The 16,204-nt window shown below is 35.5% G+C and overlaps 1 protein-coding gene across 5 annotated transcripts in view; it reads left to right on the forward strand.

Annotated features, from left to right (window-relative positions):
- CLOCK (clock circadian regulator) overlaps nt 1-16,204 on the forward strand; it is a 68,597-nt gene that overhangs the window by 6,601 nt on the left and 45,792 nt on the right. For 3 of the 5 annotated variants that reach the window (XM_067298039.1, XM_067298044.1, XM_067298040.1), the window contains exons 2-3: nt 4,109-4,209; nt 14,904-14,964. The gene's annotated coding sequence lies outside the window, so the exon portion shown is untranslated. The remainder of the gene's footprint in view (nt 1-4,108; nt 4,210-14,903; nt 14,965-16,204) is intronic. The other 2 variants (XM_067298041.1, XM_067298042.1) reach the window with 2 other exon arrangements.

A 16,204-nucleotide genomic window follows, 5' to 3' on the forward strand; every position in this document is an offset into this window, starting at 1 on the left:
TCAGTGAACAACCAGTAAGTTTTCTCCATAGAAGGCTGTAGGGAGTTGCTTTTCTTTAGCTTGGTTTTCTAAGGAAATGTGGTTTATGCAGTTTGCTCTTTTTCTGTCATTCTTTCTTTACGTATTCCCCAATAGCTTTTGAAATCACTGACCAATTACAACCAGGTTTGTAGGAGGGACAGAAATCTCAGGCTCCCATTCCCACAGTGTTCAGAAGACGGGCGAGCTGGGTAGGGAGAGACCTGTATCCCCATCTGAGACCCCATCTCCGAGGGATGTTGCTCTGTGAGTTTGGTACTCACCTGTGTTCAGCATGTGCTAGGGCCCTCTTGGATAGGGGAACAGGAGAGAGTTGTATATGTCAAAGAGGCTTGAGAAGACGGGCAGCACGCTGGGCTATTTTTGAAAGAGGTGGGGACTGAGAGTATCATGGCGTGTCGGAGGGAGGACAAGGGGGGAAGCTGGCTTTTTGTGATAAGGGAGAGGGGAGAGTCAGTAAAGGACACAGAGCTAGAAGAAGTGTGCTTTGCTGCCACTGAAGAACTTGCTTAACGATAAATGTAAAGGTTATTTTGACTGTTAACCAAAGAACTATTGTCTTGATCAGAATTAGGTGATACTAACTTTCTCTGACTGCAGGGTTGCCTGATTCCTACTTTGGATTAATTTGTAAAATCTCTCTGAAATAAACAAAAAAAATATATATATCCTGTCTGCGTAGCTTGAAGCTCTGATAAAATTGGTATTTTTCCCTTCTTTGGGGGGGAAAAAGTGGTTTTGGCTTATTTCTTTGAAAAGACTAGAACTTAGACCTTGCCTTTGGTGGTAAAGAGGAAAAAAAGTATAACCTGTGGCTTAAGAAATTTCTGTTTAAAGGTATTTAATTAGACATAGTAAATAATTGCTTTTAACAGTAAAGAGAAAAAACTGGTAGAGTGCTGTTTGAAGATTTCTGTTCATATCAGTTACTGTACTTTGTTTAACAATAGCCAAAAATTATGATTTTCTCTCAAAGTAAAATTAAAAGGTAGCACCTCCTGAATGTGATTTCCTGGAAGCCCACTCCTCTATCTTGTGACATGGAGCTCCTGGTTGAAAAGAAAAAGGAGTTGGACTTCTCACTAGAATCATAAATCATTTCTACTTCTTTCCTGTCTTACCTATATTTGTGTTACCTATTAATGATGGTAAACCTCAGACTGAAATTTACCTTATTAAGTTAAACTTGAAAGATTCTGTCAAGTTTCAACAGAAAATTTGAGTCCGTTCTGCTGATAGGCTTAGAAAAATTTCTGATAGACTTAGTAATGACGAAAGTGAAGACAATTTTGTAAGCTTGCTACTGTTATTTCCAGAGAATTCTGCATTTACTAGTGTCAAATGTACTTTTCAGGCCTTTAGTAACCAATATACAGACTGTATTGAAACAGTATAACAGTTTACAAACTTGACAGTATTTACAAATTTTAGTTCATCAATTTCAAGTATACTTTGGACTCACTTTCAGTTTTAAAATATCATAACCACAAAATAGTTACACAGCTTTGTTTTGTGCTTTTCTAAAGGAAACCGGATTTTCCTCTGTCTGTGAGTTGAAAAGCAAGTAGCAGCATGAATCACAGCTTCCAAGAACTGTCAGAACAGGAATGCAGAATTCTCCCCCCACCCCGCATTCCCCGCTGTCAAGTTTAATGTAGTAATGTGCTTTAATAAACTCTTTCTTGCCGTTTACAGCAGCAACATTCATTATGTGTAATCAAGCTACTACCAGCAGTTGCATTGTTGAGGATGAAACTAGAGTTCCAACATATGTTATGATAATTCATTATCATCTCAGAAATTTTGTTTATAATATGGTTTTCTGATCTAACTGCGATGAACATGAGCTTTCAGATGAAATTTTTTTTTGTTAAAGTGCTGTAGTTCATTTTTTCAAATTGTATTTATTCCAGCTCGAAAGCATTAGTTAAACATTTTAGGCTGCACTAAACTTTTGCTTCAGAGATATTGAGAATATGATTCTAGCCTTGAAGAGCTTGTGATCTGAATTTCACTGACACAGAAAATGAGGAAAATGATCTCAGAAAGGGGGGCAAGGATTCAAATAAGTGAATCAAACAAGTTGATATTTTTAAGTTGAGAATAAGGTAGATCAGTAAGGAAGAGGTCGAAAATAGAGAAATGAAAGACGCCATAACATAACTCCAAAGTAGCGGAGGGATTTGAAGGAAAAGAGTGAAAGTGTTGTTATGCAGGATTTGGAAGGCATAATAAAATCAGAAGAGTAGGCTGAATCAAGATGAAGAATGAGAAGGTGGTAAGAAATGGGGGCAGGAAAAAAGATACGTAGAAAAATTACAAATTATGTTGATGTGTTTGGCTTTTATGAAAAAAAAAAGAGGTGAGACAGGAAAAGGATTTGAGAATGTGCTGGTATGATCAGTTTGACAAAGAAGTCTGGATACACATTCTAATACTAAGATTTTTATTTTTTTTTAACTCCCTAAGAAATTCAGCTGTCAATTTAGGTTGCCAATTGAATGAATGGCAAAAGAACAAGCAACTGTGCCTGAAAACTCAATTTTTGGCATTCATGTTGCTCTATCACTCTGTTTCCTGTCCAGCTTCTGTATAAGCTGGAGAACTTTTTACAAGTTTCAGTACAATTGAGGTGGGATTATAGAAGCCTCTGGCATCAAAGATGATTGAGTCACTACCACTTTATCCAAGTCAAAAGGATCATGAACTGATATTTCATTTGATTAACTGAAATTACTTTTCAAAATGATTTTAGTGAAACTAGTGCTACCTTTGTATGTACAATTAAATTTATGGTTGGTTTATACTGAGTTATTTTATTTGCTGACATAAGAAATAAAAAGTAATATGTCATAAACTTGTATAGATGGGTTTTCAAAATAGCACCTAGACTCTATTCCTGTCTCTCAGAGCATAGTTTGTTCATTCTTATCTATATATTATACTGGGATTTGATTCAATATGTCAATTTCTGACATTATAATATTTCCTTTTACTATATAGAAAAGTAGATAAATAGATGATGGTGACTTGCCATTCTTCTTATCAAATTAGACTTGTCCAATAAAATGCTTTTTTGAAGTAGATGGCCTCCTTCAAATACTGACCTTCTTTGACCCCGCTTGACAGTTTTTTTCCAGTTATGTCATACGTATTGGGGGACAAGGTGGTGAAGAACAGAGATTTGGAAGTTCCTCTTTTTGGTACCTTATGTCAAAAGAAATCTGCCTATCCTTCTGTATGCCAAAAGGAAATATTCATATGTACCTTAAAGGATGGAGTTTGCCACATAGGAGTGATGAATAGAAAGTATCAATAATGCTGACTGACAGTAGTCTGCTCAGCAGGATTGTCAGCAGTGAGGTGTATTATCAGAGTGATGCATGTGTATATAAAATGTGGTCCCTGGATGTAGGGGTAAGGACTTTGTGATTTGTAGTAGATGGGAAGCTGTTTTGGCGAGTAGAGCGTGTATAGAACATATATATTGTGTAGTTAGCTTTTGTTCAGTACAGCTCACTGAAACAAAAGTTTTTTGTTAGAGAAGGGAAGATGCGAGTCTTTTCTGTGGTGGTGTATGCCATGTTCTGAGAGCTTAAAACTCTGTTCAGAGGTAGATTACATGTCCTGTTTGAACCATAATATACATACAGAGTTTAGACTGTGGTGATGTGTTTTCTTTCTAGAATTTTGACTGCTGTAGGTAACAATGTTCTGGAAGGGCATAATATATCCTTAAGCAATTTTAACTACGTTAATGTTTTTTTAAGCTGTGTTAAAGCAGTAACTTTAATGTTACCATTAGGCTGTTGCATTTGTCTTCCACATTTGCATTTCATGCAGTAATAGAGCTAGGTAAAGGTGATGTGCAATTTTCAAGTTTTTCTTCCTCATGTGCGCTTCATCACAGTGGAATAGAGGAGTTGGAAAGTGAAGCTGTGGGCAGTTCAAGAATAGAAATAAAGAGACTGAAATGGCAGGAGAGGAAATGCAATTATCTCATCTCTAAAAGTTGTTTTGAATGGTTTCATTTTTATTGAACTCTCGGGTTTTTTTGTTTGTTTTTCAGAGGACTGTGCTGAAGAAGACTTTTGCTCAGATGACATCACATTTGGACTATTAATGCTATCCACCCACTCTACCAGGCACAGCAGATTTTAGGTAATTCAAGTAAGTATGCAGATTTTACTGCTGCTAGAACAGTAATGCTTTAAACAGAAGCATCTTTTCAACCTCAGGCAAGGCTGACATTCTGCTTCAGTTTGGAGTTGAAATTAATGTTGTGTGGGGGCAAGAATAAGCTTCAAGTAAGCTTCCATCCTGTACATGGGAGTGTAGAATAAAACATTTGAACCAGCTGTACCTGAGCGGTCTTGGAAACTGCAAGGGAAAAAAGCCAACTCATTACTGGCCCCAGCAATGCATCATGCCAATGTGGCTGTACTGTTTCTGAAGCCTGAATATCTCTCTGAGGTGTATGCAGTGAGCTGGGGTCTTTTTTCACAGATATTCTTGTTAATGGGGAGATGACCTTAATACTCCATTAATGTATGAATATATAGAAAGTGAAAGAATATATCTGAATAGGTTCAAGTAGCAATCTCTTTGTTCACCTGCCATCTCATTTGTGAAAGGATTACCTCTTCCCTCTTTCTTCATTAGACCCTATGTACTCTCCAGCTGAACATAGGCCAGGTGATGTCAGTTTTGGTCTGCGTGTGGTCTTTGGACAATTTGTTCAAGTCTTACCTTGCAGTAAGGTTACTGATTGCTTTGTCCGTCCATGTCCATACAAAGAGAAGCACAGAACAGACAGGACAGTTTAACCTGTATCTTGTGAGAGGGTTTTTGATTTGACATATCATGAGGATCTCAGTCTTGTTCCTACCTGGCACCCCCCTGTAACCTGCATGCATGTTTGTTTATATGTTTTTTCTTTGTAAGTAGATATAACTTTTAAACTTGTTCAGCTGGCCCAGTCATAAATGCAAAAAACGAAACAAGGCACTTTGATCTATTCAGATAGAACAGACTTTGTGCCAATCTTTGCTCAAACCAGATTATTTCGTCTTGATGCCAGAAAGTCTTCTGGCATCCCTAATGGTTTATTGTGCAATGGACATGGTTGGTTGCACATGAAGAAGATGAATGGAGCAGTTACAGAGAGTGGTGCTTGCAGTTAACGATGCTTGACTGGTTCTGTTCTAAGACCCTCTTTTCAGTTGCTCATAATCTGGAAGACTTAAATCATTTGAGCAGTAATTCTTTGTGTTGCATATCTGCCTTGGCTATACCTTTACTGAAAGCCAGTCTATGTCTGAGAATGAGATGAGGGGAAAAATACTGTTTTTCTTTACTCAAAATAAATAAAAATCGTACTAGTGGAAAGATACAGCACCTGCATATGTTAGAGCAAGTGTGTGAGTTTTAGGAGAAAACTAGGGTTTTGGGAGAAAACTAGAATTTTTATGCTGCAGGATCAGGCTATTTGTTTTGTGTCATCCCAAACTCTTATGTTAGGTGGTGTGATAGACTTCTGAAAGATGTGGTTTGTACCAGCTCGATGATTTGCCTAAATCTGTTTCATCTGTCTAAATCAGATGAGATAGATAAATTTCAAATCCTTCTAGTTATAACCAGACCACAGAGCTACTGAACGTGTTCTAGCCTGGACTGTGGGAAGTAAACAGGCTGATCTACTCCATTGTAAGGTTAGGTAAAAACACTGAGTAAGGAGACTTTCTTCTGTGCTTTCAGTGCTTTTCCTTGTGGTGCTGAGAAAATATATAGAAAAAGGAGAATAAACTGTGGAGGGAGTGGTAAAGATGGGAGTAAAGACAGAGCAGAAAGGAGAGATGGAGGGGCTGCCATAAATGGGAGGGAAAGGAGATGGAGACTGAGAGTAACTGGGTGATGGGAAGCATGGGATCTGTCTGTCCTGTTATTAAATGTTTGTTAACTGCACAGCCTGCATTTTTTGCAAGAATTAAAATATTTTCACAACAGGTAGATTGGAGATACCTGAACTGGTGTCCATACTGAGAGGAAGGCAGGTAAAACTCAGCAGTGTAAATTCTGTTTGCAGCAGTAGTCTGGCCAAGTAGCATGCACATGCTCACAAGCTAACAGCACACATGTTGCTTGGAATTAGAGCATTTACTGTGTCTTGCCCTGTAGAAGTGACAGAGGGGACATGATGGAAGCTAGAGTTACTGTTGGAAAAAAATCAGGGTGAGTTTAAGGAACAAAGGTCATAAATCTGTAGGACATTTGCCTTAATTAGTTCTGCTGCTCTTGGAATGATTTGTAGCTTCTTTTCAGAAGCAACACTTATATAAGTGACATCTACTGTTTTCTGCGTGTTTAGGTCTCATCTAATTATGTCAGTATTTTCCTGCTTAAGTGATTGCTTCTTTTTCTTGATAGTTAAGGCAGGTTTCCCTGTGTTTCATTTTTTTTTGTTCTGTTTTTCCTGCAGTTCCATCTTCTTGCTCAGTTTTTAATTGTCTTTGAGTTAATGACTTTGTGGACTGGCATCTGTTGGGTAGTTTGTCTGAACTATTATCTTGTGAGTTGTTTGAACGCCCCAAATGAATAACTATTTGTACTGAATTACGACTGTGCTCCTTCTTGGGACTCCTGTGCAGCATTGCCCAAATCTTTTTAGTTACTAGAACAATGTGTGAAACAAGAAAGTCAGATACTGGATAGGTCTTTACTAATTTTAGTAAAGACAAAAATGTTTCTGTGTTCTTGTTATGTATGTATAATGAACTTTAACTTACCTCCTATAAGTTTGAGATTTTAATTTTTACACAGAGAAGTTTGGTGTTGGTGTTCTTGATGCACATTTTCTTAATTCTAGTGTTTCCTTTCAGCTGTATTCTACTAGTCAAGATGCTCTACTGAAGTTTGTATTGCATCTGTTGGCATTAATGAGCATATCACTTTTGTATGAACTGGCCCAAATCTCAAAAGCTGATCACTTCTTACAAGTGTTATCATTAGTGTATAAATACTGTGTTTAGGTTGTTAAAACATTTATAGGAGAAAGAGAATTTTTTTTCTTTTCTATTACGTTATTAATATTACTTTGACTGAATTGGGTAAAAAATGGATTTCTGCGCTTAAGAAGTTGCTGAAGATCTAGATTTATCTTAAAAATTTTAAGATTCATCTGTTTTTTTAAATGACTAGGAAATATTGTTTAGCACAGTGTGTGCCACCAAAGCTCTGAAAGACATTAATTAAAACATGATCCAGAAACTTAGGGGTCTAACAGTATACCTGCCTTTCTGTGTTGTCTCAAAGAGGTCTGCTAATGTTTTTTGTCTGTGTTTGCTTTTGCAGTGGCTTATAGTATTTAATTAAGCAGTGTTGAAGACTAAAGAATTTCAAAATCTTTGGGCCAAGGTCACTAAATAAATGCCAAGCACTTCTAGAAGTGCAACTTTTCCTGGCTAACCAGTAAATCTAAAGCACTGATGATGGAAATATTGGTTAGTAATATATATTAAATGTTCGTTTCTGCCACTATTTTGGTATGAATTATGAAGACCTAATTTTTTCACTGAGCAGGTACTGATGCAGCAGTATTAAAACTCTTCCCCCCCCGCCATTAGTTTTAAAGGTTAGAATAGATGTGTATTTTAGAAAGGAGGAGGATCCTACAACTGAGTATTTTATTAAAATTATATATGATTATCAGAACTCCCTTTCCAAATGATTAACTATTATCAAAATCTCAATCATTTAGCAGATTTTAAGGCAATGTCACAAAAAATTCTAAAAATCTAGTGCTAGCACTGCTGTTCAGACACTGAAAGGGCAGCAGCAGTGGAACAACTCTAATGACTAGATCTAAATTTCGATTTGCTAAGCAGCTTTGTCCTAGTAGGTGTGAGTTTAACCCCCCCCCCAAGCAAACAAACAAACAGTCCGTTCTTGCTTCAGTGCTTAAAATGTTCCTTCAGTAATATATTTCCATTACTGTTGTGGGCTTTTGATCTAACTTTTCTTTGATTTTTCTTCTTCATGAAGTAGGTTATATTTTCAACAAAGCTATATGTTTTTATATATATATATTTATTTATTTATTTATATAAATTTTCAATAATGCTATATGCATACTATGTGTGGTTAAAAGTTACAAAAGATTTTACTTTGAGTATTCTGAAAGTTTACAGAATGCCATATGTCTTTGGTGTTGCTTTTCAAGTAACTTTCTTACACTGTGAGCACCTGTTTTGTTTTAGCAATAATTTGCATTTTGCAGGGCATACTTCAGTTTATTTCCTGCTCGTGCCTCACTAGGCTGTTTTATTTTCTGTTAACAATTTTGTTATTCCTTTTACTTGTGTTTCTTCCTAAGAGCTTTATTATAAAATGCTGAAATTCCTCAGTTTGAAACTTTTCTGAGTCACAAAGTTTGGTATTTATTTCTATTAAAATTCCATTATAAAATTGTCTTAATATTTTTCATAGACACATAAAAAGCAAATGGCTAAGTGGAGAGAAAATATTTTTGACACTAATTTGTAGAAAAAGAAGGGAAGATGAGAAAGATTTTCTCATTGACTTGTGTGCATGTGTCAGTGCTTGCATTCATGCCTCTGCGCTTCTCTGGAAACGTGCCAGTGTCACTGCTTGTGCAAAACACATTTAATCAGCAGGAACAACAAATTCAAACCAATATCTTATTCAGATTTGTTCTTGTATTCCTGCTGGGGAAATGCAATGACTAAGGAGGAGCAGCAACACTACTGGAGTCCACCCACAGGGTATGGGATATATAAAACAGTAGGGCAGTTAAATTGGTCATAATTACTGGGACTGCTGTGCCTATCACAGTAAAGAAAAATTGCAACTCGTTAAGTCAAAGTTTGTTTAATAGGGTATAGAGAACTAATGATCTGAAAACTGATTTCTTGATTCCTACCTGTGATTTAAGGAAAAGAGGAGTCCCAAGTTTTACATTTGGATTAGAGGAGTTGACTTAAATTCATAAAGAGAGCAGAAGTGAAGACATGCATGGGGCCAGGCAGGGAGGGTGGGAAGGTGAATCAGCACCTTCTTTATGTCTAAAGATTCAGATTATAAAACAGAATAAAACAGACTTATAAGACAGGCTGGAGACTTCTTTCTTTTGCTGAAACTAGAACCTATAGTGTGGAGGACAATCTTAGCATTCCCTCTCCTCTCTACTTTTGCTTACTGTAGGATTGCAGTGCACTTTTATTTTCAAATATTTTGTTCTCTTGTGTTGAAGTGTTGAAAAGTGTGTAATATCAGTTACAAGGAAGATGGACTTTTTGTTCAGTATAGGAACAGATGGGATGATTTATTGCTTCTTAGGTTTTAAAATATAGTTTTCATGTTAAAAGTTTGCAGCTCCTTAACAACTCAGTGGAATAACTTGTATTTAATGTTGATAAAAATTGCAGATATCTGATTTGTTATTAAAAACAGAATTGCTTATAAGCTGTATGGATGATTTTTGCTTTGAAATACGGCCAGCACAGAAGGAGGTTTCTGAAATAATAAAAAACAGCATTATATTTAAAATTTTCAGTTTATGTACTTGTGAAAGTTTATATAGTTTCTTTTTTTCTTGGAGGGATATTTTTTCTTTAGGAATTGCTTCAAGGAGATCTGATTTTCTTTGCATCTGAATTTCAGCAAATGCAGAGTGAAGCCCATTCTTTCATTTTGTGAAAATCTTCTGGAAGCTTATTTTAAAGCTGTAAATTGAAAATCAGTGAAATTAGGTGACTCTCTATGGGCATTTTGATTATTCTAAGCAATTAATGAGTTACCTGTATGTGACTAAATCCTGTCTATAACTTACAACACTAAGGAAGATTCTGACATTTAACTTAAAATCTAGATTATGAGATTATTATATAAACAAATGAAATATCTCAGAAAAAATTGACTTAAAGATTATGCAATGTATTTCTGACTTCACCCATAAGGTAAAAAGCTCTGTATATGCAATGCATTTCATCTAGTGTTTCTGTAATAAAGTTCTTTCATATCTCAAGTTGCTTGATTAGTTTCCCTTAAAATATCTGTCATGATATTCCTGTGCCAGTTCTTTGAGATGATGTTTAGAATAGATCTCAGTCTTAATAAACTAATATTCCTATTTCATTAATCTGATTTCTTTCTCTATTCACTCAGAATATGTTTAGCCCTAGACTTTGAGATCAGTTTGAATGACTGAAGAAAAAACATGTTCATCTATAGCCCTTTTAAATTCAGTTTGAGTTAAGGCAAACTAAATCTTAGTAGTAATGCTTAAGTGCCTTTGTCTGTCTATATCATGTGAATTGCAAAACAAAAGCAACTGATAGCGCTGTCTGAAAGTTCAGGAATGCCAAAAACTTCAGTTTGCTGTTGCCATATTTAATAGCACTGCTATTAAGAGGAAATAAAATGCATGAGAGAGAAATCTGAAAGAAATAGCGAAGAAACAGGAAAAGAAGTAAAAAGTTTGAAGAAGAAAAAGGATGAACATGAAAATAACGAAAAGATGAAGGTGAAGTGGTAGTTGTTAATCAGCCTTCTGCTGAGTTTTAGAATAGGGGGGAGACAATCTCTTTGTGGCAGCCTGATTGCACGTACTTTTTTTTTTTTTTTTTTAACTGCAGTGAAGAGTTAAGAATAAAAGCTTACAGAATTCATCAGGAATCTCTCAGTGCCCTCAAGTGTTCCATTCTGTGAGATGATACCAGCTTTGATTAGTCTGCTTTGGAAAGGTGGGATATAATTGTAGTGTATAAATCACCATTTTGGTTTGGATCAGTGGTACTGTTTTTGGAGACACTCTCAGTTGTCTCCCCTTATGACATACTGGTTTAGTATGTTTGAACCAGATTCCTTTCCCAGAAAACTAATCTGGAGCTCTGCTGCAGATGCAAAGTGTTCTCCTATCCCTACTGGGGACATACAAATCTGAATCCATGATTCAGCCTTTGGAAAACTGAGCAGCATGAGTGGTGGTGATGTTTGTTTCTGTGGACCGGATGAAATCTAATCCAAAACAAACCCTCTGAAGAGCTAATGTAGGTCAGCACCAGCTACTTTGATCTACTGATCCACTTCTGCTCCATATTATTTGCCAATGTAGACATAGCCAAAATTGTTTACTTTAGTTATTGGTCAATAGCTAAGGGCAATGAAAATCTAGGACGTGTACCTATTTCTCCAAATCCAGTTATATTTGTAAATGTCAGTGCTAATATTGACACTCTTCAAAATGCCCTGAATGTTCTTTGCAAACCTGTGCTAATACAAACTATCAAGGAAACAGATAAATATTACAAATTATAGTGAATCAAATGAGTAAGTCATAATTACCTTATGAAATTCTGATCATGTTTAGCCTGTTTGTTTCTTCCTTATTTAAGTTGTTAAAAATGAGTCTTTTTTAATTTCCTAATTTTATATAGAATGTTAAAGCTTGTGTACTTCTTATCCCAGCTGTTTTGCTTGAGATGCTAACCTGCTTTGGGGGGGAAAAAAAAATCTGGAGTTTTGTAACAGTCATCAAGTGAGAGCAAGAGGGAAAAAGAAGAAAGGTTGCCTTCAGAAATATTTGCATTTCTTAGTATCTTTCTTTACATTGGGTTTTCATGAATCAAGACAGGATTTTTTTTTCCTTGGACAGAATTCCTCAATTTGGGGTTGTAGCTGGAAGTTGTTATTGTTTTGAAAATTTACGTAATACTTAGTTGCTAATGGTAAATCATTTTATTTTGAAGTAATATTCGTCAGAGTTCTCCCTCTCAGTCACATATAAAAGTGTAACTTTAGTCTCATCGATTCCCAAGAATTTTGCACAGTTACCACTAGCATAGTATTCTCTGACTAAGCCAATGATTAGAAATAGTCGGTTATATTTCTTGTTTGTTAGTCTTTGCAGGATCCAGGCCTTAGCTTTCGTCATTTTTCTTTCAGAAATTCAAGTAGGATTTCTACTGATAGGGCTGTTTAAAACAACAGCCCTTTTAATTAAAAAAATCTAAGGCTGCAGTAGCACAAATTATCAAATCCATTTTGCAGAACTTCCTTTTTAGTAAAGCCAGTGATTGATTTTTTTTTTTTTTAAATCAAATGATTTACAATGTAATTTAAATTGCTTTCATTTAAACTATTCTATTGCGTTGTAACTAGCAAAAACATATTATAATAGCTAGCATATTTTATTCTCTCAGGCTAAAACATCTCTCCATTCAATTTCAATAATCATTTCTAATGGAGCTATTGTAATTGTTGGCATTAATCTGGCTCTTGAAAGAGGAATGAGACTCCATTTAAAATGAAGAAAACTGTTGAAAAGTCAAAATGTGAAACTTGTAAACCAGCAAGATATGAAGAGTCCTCATTATTTTAAGTAATCTTGTCTTCTTGTGAATGCTGCTCTCTTCTGTTCAAGTTTATATTTCATTATCACTCTTTCTGCAAATTTGTTAGTTTTGGACACAACTAAACTGCTTCAAGCCTTGAGTTAAATACAATACTGTTTTCTCTAGTCTGTTAGCAGGTAGCCTCAATAACTAATTTACATTAGTTTCAGGATTTTCAATGAATATTGGTAGCTGTTGGAATACCATTCTTTGATACCAGTGTTAACAGACAAGAATAAAATAATCTTGTAAATAGCAAGATTCTAGGCCATTGAAACCATATTCAGTGTTCTACTGAGCAGGAGAGAGTTATAATTTAAAAACAAGATCTGATTATAGTTTTACTTTTTGAGAACTGATATGTATGAGCTGAAAATTGGAATCTGTATAATGCCTGTAAAGATTATTTTTTCAGGTTACTTTTCAGAACTTAAGTGCTGGTTGATCTGAATCAGGTTCTGATAATAGACGGAGAAAAGAGCATACGTGGGATGAATTAACTCGTTTGCCCCAGTTGAAAGTATTAACTGTAAAATAAGTCTAATGCAACTTGATTTTAACTAGGTCCTGGCTGCTAGTTGAGATGGCAAGTTTTTAAGCAGTTCTAATTTTAGCATCTTCTGTAATGACTTGGAAGGGAAGGTTCTAAATGTTTGCAAATAAAACGTGGTGATACTAATTTGGGAGGCGCTGAGAAATTGAGAAGGCAGAGAAGGCTTTGAGGGGCAAGAAGTAAGCATATGGAGACATGTTTTGGTATGTAGAAATAGCATGGCCTGATTATTCTGTGAAAGAAAAGCTTGAAAAGTGGTAAAAGAGAGAAAGAAAGAAGCTGAAGGAAGCCTAAAACAAGTTGAAAGAGTCAGTCAGTCATAGTTGAATGCGGTCCCAAAGAGCTGATATGATTTGGTGGTGAGTATTTTAGATAGTACAAGAGAATAATAGTTCTAGTATAAATAACTTGAAGGACTCATTTGAAACTTTCTGTGTTTGCACGTAAGTACCAGGGCAGAATCTGACTTTCTGAAAGTAAAAAAAAAACAAAAAACAAACAAACAAAAAAAAACAAAAAACAAAAAAAACACCCAAAAATATGTGGAAAATTACCTTTTTACTGACAAATCTATTTTAAAAGTTCCTATCACAAACATGGTAGCAGAAAAGCCTAAAAACTTGGTTTAGAAATTCCACAAATATTTTCTTCAATAAATATTATGACCTTATAATATTTTTAAAAAGTCGGGGGAGTGGGAAATGGTTGAGGAAAATTTTTTGCTATGAATATTTGAATTATTCTGCAAGCTCCAGAAAGTCTTAATTTAATAAATTTCCTGACTAGGTTTGAAGAGTTGTGCTATCATAATTTATCAACTTAACATACGATTAGGTTGACTGAGCTCAAGGTTTTGAAGATCGTTCTGGTCTATGGCAACAGCGAATTTGTTGGTATGATTTTGCTTTTTCTCTGGTGACCCTCAGAGAAGGTGAATTCAGTAGTTTTTCGTGAAACAACTTAGCAGAAACTCTGAAAGTTTCTGCTTGCTTCGATAGCAAGCTACAGAGGAGGAATGCATGCTGCTGCTGCTCAGGAGAATGAAGAAAAACATGAACAAATTTGATATCTGCATAAGTTGATAGTGTTTTAGAAGCAAAAGGCTAGGAAATGGTTGGTTAAATGTTAAACAGTGTTAATTCAAACTTACAATGTATTTCCTTTTCATAGTGTTTATTGAACATTGAGAAGTTCAGCTGTGTTCAGTGGTCTAATAGCTGAATGTCTAAGCCAAGACATTCTTTTTTACTTTCAGAAATTTAAAAATATATATGCAGAATGATTAAAATTACATTAAATTTAGAATTGACTTTATATGCTTTTTGCTATTGTTGCATTGCTGTTTCTGCTTTGTTCATTCAGTGTTATTGTTTCTTTTGATAATGCACAGTTTTTCATGCCTAAGTAAGTCCCATTGTTGGCTACATATTGCTTAATGTTTCATTTCATTGAGGTTCTTGTTTATAAGGTTCAGAGTGGCTATCCAACCTGTATTCCAAAGCAGTTACAAAGTATTTTGAAAAAAGTTTCCAGGGACAAGGAAAGAAAGACTTTCTCCCTTGGAATTGTTCATTCTCTAGCAGAGACAACAAACTTGTTGTCCATTTCTTAAGATACCTCCTTTCTGCGTGAGTTGCAAGGCTTTTTTTTATTTTGTTTTTTTTCCCCCCCTTCATGTTAAGGCCTTTCTTGCCTAGGTAGTATGAAGGATGTCTCCTGTATCTCAGGTTTTGCTATCATTCTAATTTCATTTGAATCTGGATTGTCATATTAGAAATTCTGACAAAGGAGTAACTCTAGACTTAATGAGATCAAGGGATAGCTCAAAGCAGGTGTTTGGAATTCTGTAACTATACTACTGAATTTTTGTTTAACACACAAACCTGTTCTTTCTATAACAGGTAGTGGTAGTGGGGGAAAAATACTGAAGGATCCAGTGGCAGACACCAGGATTTTAGAAAAGTAAGTCTTTGCTTTGGTTAAATCATGTTAATCCTATGAGAATAACCATAAGTGTGCTAATACACAAGTAAATTTAGTCACATCTTTTCTGAATACATTTAAGTTAGTGTCCCATTTTGTTTACCTTATTTTGTTTTGTTTTTCTATTTCTCTGTTGTCCCATTCTTCTTCCTTCTGTTGTCACTTCCTGGTCTCCAGGTTGATGGGCAGGACTCCTGGGGAAAGAGGGAGGGGATCTGTGTTTGGTGGGTTTTGACCTGGTCTGTGCTTCAGTGACTGAACACAGTGTTTGCACTCTCTCATTTTATGGTAACGTGAATGTGAAGTCTCACTTCCTCTTTTTCTAATAAAACTCTTTCCAATGAGGTGTGCCTACTCCATTCTTCAAGCAGTCAAACAGTCCACCCTTCACAAGTGCTTTACAGAATCGTTTAGCTGTGCATGAGTCACCTGCAGTGGGAAATCTAAGCATCAGAAGCACTTTTACAACTGCATAGACTGAGTGTGCAATTAAAAAAAAAAAAAAGTCCATCACTAAGTATTTTAAGTGTTTTATTTACGTGTTTGCATTTCTGAATGAGATGAATAATTAAGTTTCAGATTAAATGTTAGCTTTCTGCAATACCTGTCATTTTTCCTGTTATCTGAGTTTTTCCTGAGTTAGCAACTGTCCTAATTTTTTTTCTGTATCCATTCATTACATTTCTACAGCCATAATGGTTACAAATAGCTGCTCTTGATATGCAGTTCGTTCTTTCATTAAATTTCCCTTAAATTATCCCTTTAGATGAATAGTCACCATACAAATATCTGTACTAAGAATCATTGTAAAGCAATCACAGTTCATGCTGGTGTGTTGCTAGATACATAGGTTGATGAGTACTTAGCAACACCTATCAGGTATATGACTTCTGTGCTTTGCATTTTTTGCGAGTTTTCCATTGACTCTGGGGCTGAGTTCTGGTTTGTTTCCATGTTCAGAGGATCTTTATGAGCTTGAATCTCCATACATACATATATAAACAAACTCCTGTGCAGAAACTTTGTCACAGGATATTCCATGAGATACAGCAGTGCATGGGAAACTTTGTACAGGTACTTCATCTAAATATGCAGTAGACTTTTTAAGCAGCAGCTGCATTCTTTGAGCACAGGTTTGAATCTCATTTCTCCTAATTTTGTTCTCTGTTTGTAATTTAACACATGGTATAGGTCAGCACGAGCTGGCACTGTTACCACA

This window comes from Apteryx mantelli, chromosome 5 (genome assembly GCF_036417845.1).
Source record: "Apteryx mantelli isolate bAptMan1 chromosome 5, bAptMan1.hap1, whole genome shotgun sequence".
Lineage (NCBI taxonomy): Eukaryota > Metazoa > Chordata > Aves > Apterygiformes > Apterygidae > Apteryx > Apteryx mantelli.